The 17,339-nt window shown below is 47.5% G+C and overlaps 1 protein-coding gene across 2 annotated transcripts in view; it reads right to left on the bottom strand.

The window, feature by feature from the left end:
• The window catches only part of fbxo41 (F-box protein 41), a 61,268-nt gene that overhangs the window by 34,283 nt on the left and 9,646 nt on the right, over positions 1-17,339 (bottom strand). The window contains exons 1-2 of one of the 2 annotated variants that reach the window (XM_031901725.1): positions 8,662-9,007; positions 8,087-8,230 (exon numbers count right to left, since the gene is read on the bottom strand). The gene's annotated coding sequence lies outside the window, so the exon portion shown is untranslated. 2 annotated transcript variants of the gene reach the window in all.

The raw sequence follows: 17,339 nt of genomic DNA, 5'->3' as shown, positions 1-17,339 counted from the left end.
GCTGGGCTACTCCATCCCTCCTGTGCTGTGCTGGGCTACTCCATCCCTCCTGTGCTGGGCTACTCCATCCCTCCTGTGCTGTGCTGGGCTACTCTATCCCTCCTGTGCTGGGCTACTCCATCCCTCCTGTGCTGGGCTACTCCATCCCTCCTGTGCTGTGCTGGGCTACTCCATCCCTCCTGTGCTGGGCTACTCCATCCCTCCTGTGCTGGGCTGGGCTACTCCATCCCTCCTGTGCTGGGCTACTCCATCCCTCCTGTGCTGTGCTGGGCTACTCCATCCCTCCTGTGCTGGGCTACTCCATCCCTCCTGTGCTGGGCTACTCCATCCCTCCTGTGCTGGGCTACTCCATCCCTCCTGTGCTGGGCTACTCCATCCCTCCTGCACTGTGCTGTGCTGGGCTACTCCATCCCTCCTGTGCTGGGCTACTCCATCCCTCCTGCACTGTGCTGGGCTACTCCATCCCTCCTGCACTGTGCTGGGCTACTCCATCCCTCCTGTGCTGGGCTACTCCATCCCTCCTGCACTGTGCTGGGCTACTCCATCCCTCCTGACTGTGCTGGGCTACTCCATCCCTCCGGCACTGTGCTGGGCTACTCCATCCCTCCGGCACTGTGCTGGGCTACTCCATCCCTCCTGCACTGTGCTGGGCTACTCCATCCCTCCTGTGCTGGGCTACTCCATCCCTCCTGTGCTGGGCTACTCCATCCCTCCTGCACTGTGCTGGGCTACTCCATCCCTCCTGTGCTGGGCTACTCCATCCCTCCTGTGCTGGGCTACTCCATCCCTCCTGTGCTGGGCTACTCCATCCCTCCTGCACTGTGCTGGGCTACTCCATCCCTCCTGTGCTGGGCTACTCCATCCCTCCTGTGCTGGGCTACTCCATCCCTCCTGCACTGTGCTGTGTTACTCCATCCCTCCTGTGCTGGGCTACTCCATCCCTCCTGTGCTGGGCTACTCCATCCCTCCTGTGCTGGGCTACTCCATCCCTCCTGTGCTGGGCTACTCCATCCCTCCTGCACTGTGCTGGGCTACTCCATCCCTCCTGTGCTGGGCTACTCCATCCCTCCTGCACTGTGCTGGGCTACTCCATCCCTCCTGTGCTGGGCTACTTCATCCCTCCTGCACTGTGCTGGGCTACTCCATCCCTCCTGCACTGTGCTGGGCTACTCCATCCCTCCTGCACTGTGCTGGGCTACTCCATCCCTCCTGCACTGTGCTGGGCTACTCCATCCCTCCTGTGCTGGGCTACTCCATCCCTCCTGTGCTGGGCTACTCCATCCCTCCTGTGCTGGGCTACTTCATCCCTCCTGCACTGTGCTGGGCTACTCCATCCCTCCTGTGCTGGGCTACTCCATCCCTCCTGTGCTGGGCTACTCCATCCCTCCTGCACTGTGCTGGGCTACTCCATCGCTCTTGTGCTGGGCTACTCCATCCCTCCTGTGCTGGGCTCCTCCATCCTTCCTGCACTGTGCTGGGCTACACCATCCCTCCTGCACTGTGCTGGGCTACACCATCCCTCCTGCACTGTGCTGGGCTACTCCATCCCTCCTGCACTGTGCTGGGCTACACCATCCCTCCTGCACTGTGCTGGGCTACTCCATCCCTCCTGCACTGTGCTGGGCTACACCATCCCTCCTGCACTGTGCTGGGCTACTCCATCCCTCCAGTGCTGGGCTACTCCATCCCTCCTGTGCTGGGCTACTCCATCCCTCCTGTGCTGGGCTACTCCATCCCTCCTGTGCTGGGCTACTCCATCCCTCCTGTGCTGTGCTGGCCTACTCCATCCCTCCTATACTGTGCTGGGCTACTCCATCCCTCCTGTGCTGGGCTACTCCATCCCTCCTGCACTGTGCTGGGCTACTCCATCCCTCCTGCACTGTGCTGGGCTACTCCATCCCTCCTGTGCTGGGCTACTCCATCCCTCCTGTGCTGGGCTACTCCATCCCTCCTGTGCTGTGCTGGGCTACTCCATCCCTCCTGTGCTGGGCTACTCCATCCCTCCTGTGCTGTGCTGGGCTACTCCATCCCTCCTGTGCTGGGCTACTCCATCCCTCCTGTGCTGTGCTGGGCTACTCTATCCCTCCTGTGCTGGGCTACTCCATCCCTCCTGTGCTGGGCTACTCCATCCCTCCTGTGCTGTGCTGGGCTACTCCATCCCTCCTGTGCTGGGCTACTCCATCCCTCCTGTGCTGGGCTGGGCTACTCCATCCCTCCTGTGCTGGGCTACTCCATCCCTCCTGTGCTGTGCTGGGCTACTCCATCCCTCCTGTGCTGGGCTACTCCATCCCTCCTGTGCTGGGCTACTCCATCCCTCCTGTGCTGGGCTACTCCATCCCTCCTACAGATACTAAGACAGTTGTACATATAATTACAGCTGCACGGGGGTGTTGGTTACAGTTACACTAATCCCTAATATATACTTTGAGCAGTTTCACTGATCATGGGAAGGTTGATTGTTGCAGTTGAATGAAATGGTTCTGTGTTGCAGTGAGACAGGGCAGTGATTTGCCAGCTGCTAACTCTGCACTCTCACCTGTCAGGCTGCATTATGTATGGCCCCCGCCGGCCTCCCCTTACCCACCTGCCTTCCCTTCTGCTCCTCTGGCTCTGACGGAAGCTTCTAGAATGTTTGCTAAATGCAGCACTTTAATGGCAGCGGGACTGATTCACCAAGACAAGCGCGCAGCACGGCCATCCAGCAAAAGGCGCTACCGGCAAGTGACATTAACCCTTTATAATGACTATTTCTTGTTAATACATGTTTGTGTGTATCACCACTCTGATTAAGCCTAACATGCCCCAGAATGGCAAAAATTCCTATTTCACCATGCAGGGCACCGGCACATAAGTACCTTAAAGGGAAATTATATTTCTTTGTGTAATTATTCCCCTGTTACAGCTGGAGGGCCACAGGCCATTCCTTGTGTATATACTGACAATGGCTCCTAGATACCTTATGCTTTTTGTACTTTTAACTACATTGTTTCCTAGGACCATGCTCATTCTGTTACCCAGGCAAATGCCCTTTGTGCCCCACTATCTAACAAAGAAACAAGCAGTCAGTTAATATAATAATTCCCTATATTGCTGATGTAATTGTCCTTTGACTGGGACTTTTATAGGTGTGCCGATCCCTTCATATTCATTTTGTAATTATTCTTTTTTTCTGTCATCTGTAACTCCACTTATCTTTGCGCATATCTGCACTGGATTATATCCTATTAAACAAGCAGTTATCCCTGAGAATGTTCTAATGCTCTCATTGGCTCAGCCCTATAAATATTCTAACATTTTAATTGCCTACACGTTCATGTAAACTCTGGGTAAACTTCTAATCATCTTATTGGCTACAGGTTGGTCTAACCTTGGGAATGTTCTAATGCTCTGATTGGCTACAGGTTGGTCTAACCATGGGGATGTTCTAATGCTCTGATTGGCTACAGGTTGGTCTAACCTTTGGAATGTTCTAATGCTCTGATTGGCTACAGGTTGGTCTAACCTTGGAGATGTTCTAATGCTCTGATTGGCTACTAGTTCATCTAACCCTGGGAATGTTCTAATGCTCTGATTTGCTACAAGCTCCTCTTACCCTTGGAATATTCTAATGTTCTCATTGGCTACAAGTTCACCTTACCCTGGGAAAGTTCTAAAACTCTGATTGGCTACAGGTTGGTCTAACCCAGGGAATGTTCTAATGGTCTAATTGGCTACAGGTTGGTCTAACCCAGGCAATGTTCTAATGCTCTCATTGGCTACAGGTTGGTCTAACCTGGGAAAGTTCTAAAACTCTGATTGGCTACAGGTTGGTCTAACCCAGGCAATGTTGTAATGCTCTAATTGGCTACATGTTGGTCTAACCCTGGGAATGTCTAGTTCTGCATGTATCTTGTGTGGCAACAATAAGGGTCCCTCTGGGCAATGTAATGAGAATGTTATCCCTGCAGGTGGGCTGGGTTTGGGCTGGAATAAAGAACTGACGCATCCTCTGCATTCCACACCAGCTCTGCCTCGCAGGCATTTTCCTTTATATAGAGAATTTCATGTTCTGAAGGAATCGGAGATCTCATCACAGGGGACCTTTCCAGTCTCTGGCTTAGCACATCAATCATTTATTTCTATTTGCCTGTTTTCTCCCTGTTTGGCTTTAGATAGCGGCTCCCTTCCTTCTTGTGATGTGAGTCTGCCTTTCCCTTTAGTTCCTCCGCCTACTGTATTCTGCTGTTAAGTTGCCCATTTTAATTACACTTTTCCCTATGGTCTAATATGTGAGCGGCAAGACTGCAGCCCCCCAGCTCAGCTTTGGCTCACACTCCTACTGACTGTCACTTTTATATTTCCATGGAGGAAACTCACTCCCTCCTCTGCTTTGAGCACAGCTATATAAAGAAGGATATTTGTCTGACTGGACACTAGCCTTCTTGGCCCATTTGCATTAGCCCTATTAGCAATCACATCCAGGATAAGTGAATCCCTGTACTTACTCAAGTACAGAGCTGCTGTCATTCCCATGGTCAGAGAGGGACCCCTACACACACAGTACTTCCAGAAGTACAGAGCTTGGGTTGTTCCAATAGTACTTCCTGCTACCAGGCTGCTCTCTTACCCATGGTCAGAGAGGGGGTATGGAGCCATATCTCCCATTGCAATAATGGTGTTCAGGTGTGATAAAAGATCTCCCCATATCACCCTGCTTTGCCCTACTCACAGGAATCAATGGCAGAACCCTCTCACCAACTTCTCTGCCAGGACAAAGCCCCAACTGACCATGGGAAAGAGAGCAGGAAGAACAGCTAATCATAGCTCAGTACCTGGGGGAGATTGGATTCACTTTCTAAAGTCTCATCTTTTCTAAAAACCCTTAAGATAAATGTAAGTGTAACTGGGAATGCTAGGGTGGGCCGCCCCTGTAATAAAGCAAGTTTCTGTGCCACTGTTCTACATTTCTACCTCCCACAATCTCAGCTTGGTGTTTATGGTGAATAATCACAACAAAGTGACTCACATTCCATTGTTTCCCACAGAGAGACACAAACACGGTCACATGGTGGGGCATATCTGCATGACTGTAGCACGTTTCCTAGAGGTATAAACCCTGTCAGTCTATCCAATAGCTGCTATTGCCCCAGCCAGTACATCATTCATCCCTACAGCTGTCAGTGTGTTGTCCCTCCAGTGATAGTTATGGATATGCTCGGTCGGTTGGTTCCTTTGGAGCCATATGTTACTCCATCAAACAGTATGTGTTTCCCCAGCACTCAGTATGTCTCCCTTTAGCCCCACTTAGAACCATGGAGTAAGATACAAACATGGAGAAGTGACAGGGTAAGAGCTAAGGTTCTGAGAGCCACATGAAGTGCAGAAGCCCCCAAGCCAACCCAGTCTGACAGATGTACCACACACATGATTGGCCAACCAGGGGCCAAAGGATCGAATTAGAACGCTGGTAATAGGTGCAGTCAGTTCAAGGACCACATCAACGAGCCAATGCGGTCCCCGATCCGACTAAATTTTTTAACCTGCCCGATCAATATCTGCCCGATTTCAGGCCAGATGTTGGTCGGGCAGGCCCGTCGTTTGTGCCCCTACACGGGCCAATAAGCTGCATAAACGTTCTAAGGGACCCATATCGGCAGCTAGAATTGCCCAGTGTATGGGGGCCTTTACAGCTGAAAGTTGATTTGAGTTGGGCAGAGTGTCCTATCCAGTATCCCCACATGCAAGCTCCTCCCACTGCACCCCCCCCAACCCAATGGTATAATAGCTGTGTAACTGGCCCTACACAGTCATATTCACACTCATGCATACACTCACACTCATGCACATAATCACACTCATGCATATACTCCCACTCATGCACATACTCCCACTCATGCACATACTCACACTCATGCACATACTCACACTCATGCACATACTCACACTCATGCACATACTCAAACACACGGGCAGATTTATCAAAATGTATGTTTCGAGCTTAATATGTAAAACTCACCCATGTTATGTTCATTCCTATGGGATTTTTAAAAGCGTATTTATCAATAGGTGGAAGTTTGAACATACCATTTGATAAATATGCTTTTAAAAATCCCATGGGAATTAATAGAACATGGGTGAGTTTTTATGTGTTAGCTCTAAACTTACATTTTGATAAATCACATACTCACAATCATGAACATACTCACACACACTCATGCACATACGTAAACACACATGAACACTCATGCACATACACACACATGCAAAAACACACACATGCACACTCATGCACATACTCAAACACACACACGCACGTACTCAAACACACACATGCACATACTCAAACACACACACATGCACGTACTCAAACACACACATGCACATACTCAAACACACACACATGCACATACTCAAACACACACACATGCACATACTCAAACACACACACATGCACATACTCAAACACACACACATGCACATACTCAAACACACACACATGCACATACTCAAACACACACGCATGCACATACTCAAACACACACACATGCACATACTCAAACACACGCATGCACATACTCAAACACACACACATGCACATACTCAAACACACGCATGCACACTCAGACACATACTCACACGTATGCACACACGTACAAATGCACATACACACACTCATGCATATATTATACACACACTTAAGCACATACACATTCTCATGCACACATTATACACACTCATTAACACATACACAACCATATACACTCCTGTACACATTGTATACACACATACATTACACTAACTAATACACACACCCACACTCTCTCTCACACCTACACAAACATGCAGTCACCTACACACATACGACACAGACACATTGCACACCCAACTGCACATCCATATCACACAGACACACAGAGAGTCCTGCAAACACCCACACACTCATGGACAAACAGACATGTAACCAGCGCTGCCCCTCTTTGCAGCCAGTTGGTCAGTGCATAGATACACATATGGATATATATAGCAACCCTTTGCCACAGGGGAATTAGATTTAGCCAGAGAGTAACATATGAGCCCCACAGCCCACTGGTTTGTACCAATAAGGCAGATAGTGGCAGGGGAACAAGATGGACACAGTAGATATGCAGAAGAAACCATTCTCCCCTTGTGCTGCTTGGTGTATATTGTATAATGCTAGCAAACTGCACTATTGGGGAGTACTGAGAGAGGAGTACATACCAATATACCACGTACATAATATATATGTAGCCCTTGGTCATTCCCAGCAGGCACAGGGCTCTCTGTGTATATATAACACAATCATACTGCCTGATTATATTCTGTGCTCTATAAACTATTCATAGGAAATTGCAGGTATATAAAATATGTGTATATAAGAAGCCAGTATACGTCTCAGTACAGAAAATCTACATAGATATATATATATATATGTGTGTGGATGTCTGCCTATATACATTATTATTAAGACTGCACCGGTATGATTCTATGTATTTTTGTATTTTAGGTGTCTATAGAGGCAGAGTGATTTAATTACTGTCTATGTACATGGACACAACATCTGTGTGTATTGGCTACTGGTGATCTGCTAGATCCAGTTCAACTCTGTCTGTCAGGGTGTACTGGGGCACGCAGAGCACATACACACACACACAGTCAGACAGACAGACAGACACAGCTGGTTTAGTTCTAGTTATAGGAAAAGGAGAGTCACTACCTCCTGCCTCCCATCTTATTCAGGTTTATTCCTTGCAGGTCATACAACCTTCCTCCCTTGGTTACAGCTGCCTAGCTCCCAAACCCAGGATAGTGCAATGTACAGCACACACCGAGACCCCTAATTCCTTTTTATCAAAAACATCGGTCCCCTCAGCCCTTGTGATCAGACACAATACACTCCAGATTGGCTGCGTTCTTCTTGCAGAGCATCACCCCCCCTTCCTCCAGTCTCCGCTGGCACCAAACTGGCATCCCTGCAGCCGCTTGCCCCCAGACTGTAGTACTCTAGCACTGCTCGGCATCCCTGGATCACTCCATATGGTACAATCAATCCAACCCACATGCCCTATTCATAATAACATCCACCTACCTGCAGCATGGTGTCTGGCATGGCGGCTGTAGTGGAGGGGGGGGGTTGGCTGCAGATTTCTCCGGTGCCCCCAGTATAAAGGCTGCGAGGAGGAATATTCACATCCAGGCACTGAGGATCTGATGTGCCTCTCCCATCTTGCCCCTGGAAGGGAGAATGTCACATGCTGAGTGTGTGGGGTGGGGGGGGGAGGAGATGGGTACCAGACATGCTGTTGGCACTGATGGTTGGGGGGGGGGGTTGGTATCAGTGATACCAATCTGGCAGGCTTATGGCATATATCACATGAATGCCCCCCCCCCCCCCCAGTGTAATTACAGCCCTGGCATGACAGCCTAACACAGAGGGCACTGCCAATATAAGGAGCAGGGGGGCTCATATAAATGGCAGAGATGCCCAGATTTGCCCGGTAAAGATGCCCCCTCCCTGGCTAGCACTGGTAGGAATGGGAGATGCTACAGGCATAGATCTGCTGCAGTGCCTCCATTTCTGCAGCCTCTTACAGGGGCTTCTCTTCCCGGCATCCCCCTTATCCGTAATGAGCTGCTACGCCCAGACAGTGCCAGGGCCCTTACCTGTGTGCTACCCCCGGTGCCCGGGCTGTGCTGCCGCTGAGGCTGATGCCCGCAGTCTCTCCCCCCGTCACCGCTGCATAAGGACCTCCAAGGCTGCCCAGATGTGCAGAACACTAAGGCACCGTCTGCAAACTCACCCCAGTCTCACTCGGCGCTCACAGCCCGCTCCCCTCTGCCCCTCAGCCTGTGTCAGCAGCCGGTGCCTCATAGCTCTCCTCCTGAGCTGATAATCCCGCTGCCCGGCAGGGAGACATTCAGGGGTAAGTTATAGCCCGGAGAGCGTTTTCTGCGGCTGCGGTATATTTACCCACGGTCCCTTATTCTCCATTTCCCCAGTATTCGCCGTGTATTGCAACATGCTCCAATGGAACGGGCTCGGCGCTACTTAGTGAGCCTGACCCTGGCAACTGCCATCTCACTCTTACTGTCCGACTAGTGCCAGGCACTTACACTGGCATGTACCATAGGTACCAATGCCCACTAAACTGGTATCTTCCCATATATATCATAGCCCAGGCACTGGCACTTACATTGGCATATTCCCATATATACATGGTATATACCATAGCCCAGGCACTGGCACTTACACTGGCATCTTCCCATATATACATGGTATATACCATAGCCCAGGCACTGGCACTTACACTGGCATATTCCCATATATACATGGTATATACCATAGCCCAGGCACTGGCACTTACACTGGCATCTTCCCATATATACATGGTATATACCATAGCCCAGGCACTGGCACTTACACTGGCATATTCCCATATATACATGGTATATACCATAGCCCAGGCACTGACACTTACACTGGCATCTTCCCATATATACATGGTATATACCATAGCCCAGGCACTGGCACTTACACTGGCATCTTCCCATATATACATGGTATATACCATAGCCCAGGCACTGGCACTTACACTGGCATCTTCCCATATATACATGATATATACCAGAGCCCAGGCACTGGCACTTACACTGGCATCTTCCCATATATACATGGTATATACCAGAGCCCAGGCACAGGCACTTACACTGGCATCTTCCCATATATACATGGTATATACCATAGCCCAGGCACTGGCACGTACACTGGCATCTTCCCATATATACATGGTATATACCAGAGCCCAGGCACTGGCACTTACACTGGCATCTTCCCATATATACATGGTATATACCAGAGCACAGGCACTGGCACTTACACTGGCATCTTCCCATATATACATGATATATACCAGAGCCCAGGCACTGGCACTTACACTGGCATATTCCCATATATACATGGTATATACCATAGCCCAGGCACTGGCACTTACACTGGCATATTCCCATATATACATGGTATATACCATAGCCCAGGCACTGACACTTACACTGGCATCTTCCCATATATACATGGTATATACCATAGCCCAGGCACTGGCACTTACACTGGCATCTTCCCATATATACATGGTATATACCATAGCCCAGGCACTGGCACTTACACTGGCATCTTCCCATATATACATGGTATATACCAGAGCCCAGGCACAGGCACTTACACTGGCATCTTCCCATATATTCATGGTATATACCATAGCCCAGGCACTGGCACGTACACTGGCATCTTCCCATATATACATGGTATATACCAGAGCCCAGGCACTGGCACTTACACTGGCATCTTCCCATATATACATGGTATATACCAGAGCACAGGCACTGGCACTTACACTGGCATCTTCCCATATATACATGATATATACCAGAGCCCAGGCACTGGCACTTACACTGGCATCTTCCCATATATACATGGTATATACCATAGCCCAGGCACTGGCACTTACACTGGCATCTTCCCATATATACATGATATATACCAGAGCCCAGGCACTGGCACTTACACTGGCATCTTCCCATATATACATGATATATACCAGAGCACAGGCACTGGCACTTACACTGGCATCTTCCCATATATACATGGTATATACCATAGCCCAGGCACTGGCACTTACACTGGCATCTTCCCATATATACATGATATATACCAGAGCACAGGCACTGGCACTTACACTGGCATCTTCCCATATATACATGGTATATACCATAGCCCAGGCACTGGCACTTACACTGGCATCTTCCCATATATACATGATATATACCAGAGCACAGGCACTGGCACTTACACTGGCATCTTCCCATATATACATGGTATATACCATAGCCCAGGCACTGGCACTTACACTGGCATCTTCCCATATATACATGATATATACCAGAGCACAGGCACTGGCACTTACACTGGCATCTTCCCATATATACATGATATATACCAGAGCACAGGCACTGGCACTTACACTGGCATCTTCCCATATATACATGATATATACCAGAGCCCAGGCACTGGCACTTACCCTGGCATCTTCCCATATATACATGATATATACCAGAGCCCAGGCACTGGCACTTACACTGGCATCTTCCCATATATACATGATATATACCAGAGCCCAGGCACTGGCACTTACACTGGCATCTTCCCATATATACATGGTATATACCATAGCCCAGGCACTGGCACTTACACTGGCATCTTCCCATATATACATGATATATACCAGAGCACAGGCACTGGCACTTTCACTGGCATCTTCCCATATATACATGGTATATACCATAGCCCAGGCACTGGCACTTACACTGGCATCTTCCCATATATACATGATATATACCAGAGCACAGGCACTGGCACTTACACTGGCATCTTCCCATATATACATGGTATATACCATAGCCCAGGCACTGGCACTTACACTGGCATCTTCCCATATATACATGATATATACCAGAGCACAGGCACTGGCACTTACACTGGCATCTTCCCATATATACATGATATATACCAGAGCACAGGCACTGGCACTTACACTGGCATCTTCCCATATATACATGATATATACCATAGCCCAGGCACTGGCACTTACACTGGCATCTTCCCATATATACATGGTATATACCAGAGCCCAGGCACTGGCACTTACACTTACATAGAGAGAGAGATATACAATGAATGAGGATATGCGTACATTGGGGAAATAGGCAGAAAGAGACCATGAGGATAAGATTATATAGGGGTACAGGCAGTCAGGGATCTATACAGTGGATAGGAGTATGTGTATTTGGGAGGCACAGGCAGATAGAGATCTATAGAATAGATAAGGATACTAGTAGGGGGTACAAGCAGATAGAGATCTAAAGAGCAGATAAAGACAGTAAATTGGGAGTACAGGTAGAAGATGATATGTATATATAAGGATTGCAGGCAGATTGATATATATCTAGTAGATGAGCATACGTGTATATGGGTAGTACAGGCAGTTAGAGATCTATACAATAGATGAGGATATGTGTATATGGGGGAACAGGCAGTTAGAGATCTATACAGTAGGTAAGGATATGTGTATATGGGGGTACAGGCAGTTAGAGATATATACAGTAGATGAGCATACGTGTATATGGGTAGTACTGGCAGTTAGAGATCTATACAATAGATGAGGATATGTGTATATGGGGGAACAGGCAGTTAGAGATCTATACAGTAGGTTAGGATATGTGTATATGGGGGTACAGGCAGTTAGAGATCTATACAATAGATGAGGATATGTGTATATGGGGTACAGGCAGTTAGAGATCTATACAATAGATGAGGATATGTGTATATGGGGGAACAGGCAGTTAGAGATCTATACAATAGATGAGGATATGTGTATATGGGGGTACAGGCAGTTAGAGATCTATACAATAGATGAGGATATGTGTATATGGGGTACAGGCAGTTAGAGATCTATACAATAGATGAGGATATGTGTATATGGGGGAACAGGCAGTTAGAGATCTATACAAAAGATGAGGATATGTGTATATGGGGGTACAGGCAGTTAGAGATCTATACAATAGTTGAGGATGTGTGTATATGGGGGTACAGGCAGTTAGAGATCTATACAATAGTTGAGGATGTGTGTATATGGGGGTACAGGCAGTTAGAGATATATACAATAGTTGAGGATGTGTGTATATGGGGGTACAGGCAGTTAGAGATATATACAATAGATGAGGATGTGTGTATATGGGGGTACAGGCAGTTAGAGATCTATACAATAGATGAGGATGTGTGTATATGGGGGTACAGGCAGTTAGAGATATATACAATAGATGAGGATGTGTGTATATGGGGGTACAGGCAGTTAGAGATATATACAATAGATGAGGATATGTGTATATGGGGGTACAGGCAGTTAGAGATATATACAATAGATGAGGATGTGTGTATATGGGGGTACAGGCAGTTAGAGATATATACAATAGATGAGGATGTGTGTATATGGGGGTACAGGCAGTTAGAGATATATACAATAGATGAGGATGTGTGTATATGGGGGTACAGGCAGTTAGAGACCTATACAGTAGATAAGGATATCTGCATAAGGGAAGAGGGGCACAGAAAGTTCCTGACTCAACATGGAATTATCCCTCGGCCCATTGCTGGTGTATATATTTCTGTAGTGAGAAGAGACACATAAGATTTCTTACACTCCAAATACTGCAGAGCTACAACTCCCAGCATCCCCAGTTGCAGAGTGCATGGGTGATGCTGGGAGTGCATAGATGCCTGGCAATGCAAATGCTAATTTTTTTTATAATGAGAAACAATAACCTTATGTGTGAGGGACAAGGGGGCTGGAGCTGTGCATCATCTCAATGTGGCGCCTGTAATTGCTGGTAATTATGGCACAGCCCTAGGGTTGCCACCTTTCTGGAAAAAAATATCAGCCTTCCTATAATGTTTATTTTTTTTAATATAATTGGCATCCAAAAACAATTTTTACCCTAGATGGCAATGAGCTGGCATAGAGGTGTCACTCTCTCACTGCACTTAGCATTACTGCCTATAGATGGCGCTAAACATTGCCAAAAGCACTGCACCTGCTCCAAAAGTCAGAGCTTGCAAGGTGCAAGGAATTGTGGGAACTGGATTCTTGGATGCAGGAAAGCAGATTTTTTTATACAATGCTTCTGTAGTCAGGCATTCTGAGAAGTGAGTTGTAAAGAACAGACAGAAATTGATTTAAACTTATTCCTATTGACAACCAGGAGGTTTGTGGGTACATGGCCAGTTGGCAATGCCACTAACATTCACAGATGGATCGGCTTTATACCTCAGTATTGAGGGGGATAGAGAAATGTGATCTGGTTGGAGAGAATTTAGCATGTGCAATAAGTCCTCCCTCAGGTCTGTGCAATAACTGCTGCAAAAGTTGCACCAGTTCCAGTAACCGATAGCAGAGATCAGCAGAGAATATTTGCAGTTTGTTGTTATAGATTGGTATAACTTACTTGACCTGGAGGTTACTGTGGCTGAGAATGTGATAAGGATATACCCCCTGGGGCAGGGACTGATGAGAATGTAATAGGGACCTTAGATTGTAAGCTCACTGGGGCAGGGGCTGATGAGAATGTGATAGGGACCTTAGATTGTAAGCTCACTGGGGCAGGGGCCGATGGGAATGTGATAGGGACCTTAGATTGTAAGCTCACTGGGGCAGGGACTGATGGGAATGTGATAGGGACCTTAGATTGTAAGCTCACTGGGGCAGGGACTGATGGGAATGGGATAGGGACCTTAGATTGTAAGCTCACTGGGGCAGGGACTGATGGGAATGTGATAGGGACCTTAGATTGTAAGCTCACTGGGGCAGGGACTGATGGGAATGGGATAGGGACCTTAGATTGTAAGCTCCACTGGGGCAGGGACTGATGGGAATGTAATAGGGACCTTAGATTGTAAGCTCACTGGGGCAGGGACTGATGGGAATGTGATAGGGACCTTAGATTGTAAGCTCCACTGGGGCAGGGGCTGATGGGAATGCAATAGGGACCTTGGATTGTAAGCTCCCATGGGTCAGGGGCTGAAGGGAATGTGATAGGGATCTTCGATTGTAAGCTCACTGGGGCAGGGACTGATGGGAATGTGATAGGGACCTTAGATTGTAAGCTCACTGGGGCAGGGACTGATGGGAATGTGATAGGGACCTTAGATTGTAAGCTCACTGGGGCAGAGACTGATGGGAATGTGATAGGGACCTTATATTATAAGCTCCACTGGGGCAGGGACTGATGGGAATGTGATAGGGACCTTAGATTGTAAGCTCCACTGGAGCAGGGGCTGATGGGAATGTAATAGGGACCTTAGATTGTAAGCTCCACTGGGGCAGGGACTGATGGGAATGTGATAGGGACCTTGGATTGTAAGCTCCCATGGGTCAGGGGCTGAAGGGAATGTGATAGGGATCTTAGATTGTAAGCTCCACTGGGGCAGGGACTGATGGGAATGTGATAGGGACTTTAGATTGTAAGCTCACTGGGGCAGAGGCTGATGGGAATGTGATAGGGACCTTAGATTGTAAGCTCCACTGGGGCAGGGACTGATGGGAATGTGATAGGGACCTTAGATTGTAAGCTCCACTGGGGCAGGGACTGATGGGAATGTGATAGGGACCTTAGATTGTAAGCTCACTGGGGCAGGGACTGATGGGAATGTAATAGGGACCTTAGATTGTAAGCTCACTGGGGCAGGGGCTGATGGGAATGTGATAGGGACCTTAGATTGTAAGCTCACTGGGGCAGGGACTGATGGGAATGTGATAGGGACCTTAGATTGTAAGCTCACTGGGGCAGGGACTGATGGGAATGTGATAGGGACCTTAGGGACAAAGGGAATTATATTATATACAGATAACTATATGAACAGTGTAGAAATGTACCTGATATTGAAAGTAGCTACATTGTTTCAGTAGTTAGTACTGCAGGGAACAGAAAGGGACTGCTTTGAGTGGCAACTGCATACACACATTACTTTTATATCCATTAAAAATGTGTAATGGTTATGAAATGGTTACTAAGAATTCTTGTTTATTTCACAATGCAAAATAAACAGTTTTTGGGTGTATTTCCCCTTTAATACAGGCACTGGAAGTGCATTATAGAGAACAATGGCAGAGACTTTGTCAGGAAACAGAATAAGGGAGTTTGTTCACTGTCAGGGCACAATTAGTTTCTTTATCTATCAGACACATGGAGGGGAGGGGGGGGGGACATATTTATGATCTATAGACTGGTCCCAGCTCTGACTGTCACTGCCCTGTGTAAATCACTAATTAGTCACTAAAGCTACAATTACATTCAACTGTATAGGGACTTTCACTTAATGGGACTGTGACAGATTTATGGTTGGGAGACACAGACACGTTACTTAATGCTATAAATCAGCCACTCCCAGTGCAACCCTACCCACCTATTATGGTACTACACAGGACCATAGCACCCATCTCTTTAGCCCCCCCCCCTTCATGTGTGAGTGGTACAGCTCCCCCTGTGTGTGAGTTAGAGGTGGTACAGCTTCCCCTCTGTATGATAGTACAGCCTGCCTGTGCTGCAACCTATATCAGTGAGAGATGCTGGGAAGGAAAGAGGCCATGCACAGAATTTCCCTTGTGCTGCATGCATGGCAGGGGAAGTGTTAACTGTTGCAACTGTTCTACTTCTGAGCAGATACATATTCACCCCAAATCCCCCTTAACTGGCCTTCAGGCTGGGCCCCTTAGCCCATAACAAGGTTACAGATATATAGAAACATTGGGGTAACAGTCACCCTGCTATAGTTCCAGGGGTACCCAGGGCACAAATAAGCACTCACCCCAAATCCCCCCCTAACTGGCCTTCAGGCTGGGCCCCCTTAGCCCATAACAAGGTTACAGATATATAGAAACATTGGGGTAACAGTCACCCTGCTATAGTTCCAGGGGTACCCAGGGCACAAATAAGCACTCACCCCAAATCTCACCCAAACTGGCAAGAAAAGGGGTTTTAATTAATAAAATTTTGAAACAACTGTTCAAATATTGAATTTGTTTCAATTAATCCCAGTACTGTTGAAGTGCACTAGATGGCGCTGTTGAGTTAATGGTGAGCAATGGCATCCCTTCTGATCTCAGTGTGACATGGTTAATAGTTAACCCTAATCCATCTCCCTGAGAATCCAATGCCAACACCAACCCAACATCAGTACACTGGGAGCCCAGCAATCCCCCAGGGTTTAATGGTTAACCAGTCTCCTAGTGACTTACATATCCTGCTGCCCTCAATAACTGCCAGTTACAGTAGGAATCCCAGGTGGTCTTAGGGATCAATCTTTTAGTGCATTAGCATTAGACCCCCCCAAACAACTGGTGGGAAAGATCACAGCGCCCCCTGTAGGGGAAATCTCTTGAAAAGACCACTAAACCTAAAGGGAATAGTTATTTGGGCCAGAGAAGAAGGGGCCCCTGACAATGGAGAAGGCTCCAGTGATGGGGGTTACATTTAGAAAAATCCCAGAATTCTCCAACTGTTGTTGAACTTCAACTCCTCACAGTAAGCCTTTGCCATACACATGTCCTGTCTACTTGCTGCCCTCAAACAAAGCTCCTCTGAACATATTATTATTATTATGTTATAATATACCCCCACTGTATATCAAACACAATGCATAATATACTCTCATGCTGAATATAATATACACTACATAATATACACTCCCACTGTATATCATATACACTACATAATATACACTCCCACTGTATATC

The sequence above is a fragment of the Xenopus tropicalis genome, chromosome 1 (assembly GCF_000004195.4).
Source record: "Xenopus tropicalis strain Nigerian chromosome 1, UCB_Xtro_10.0, whole genome shotgun sequence".
Taxonomy (NCBI): domain Eukaryota; kingdom Metazoa; phylum Chordata; class Amphibia; order Anura; family Pipidae; genus Xenopus; species Xenopus tropicalis.
This window is presented reverse-complemented; position numbering and strand designations above follow the sequence as displayed.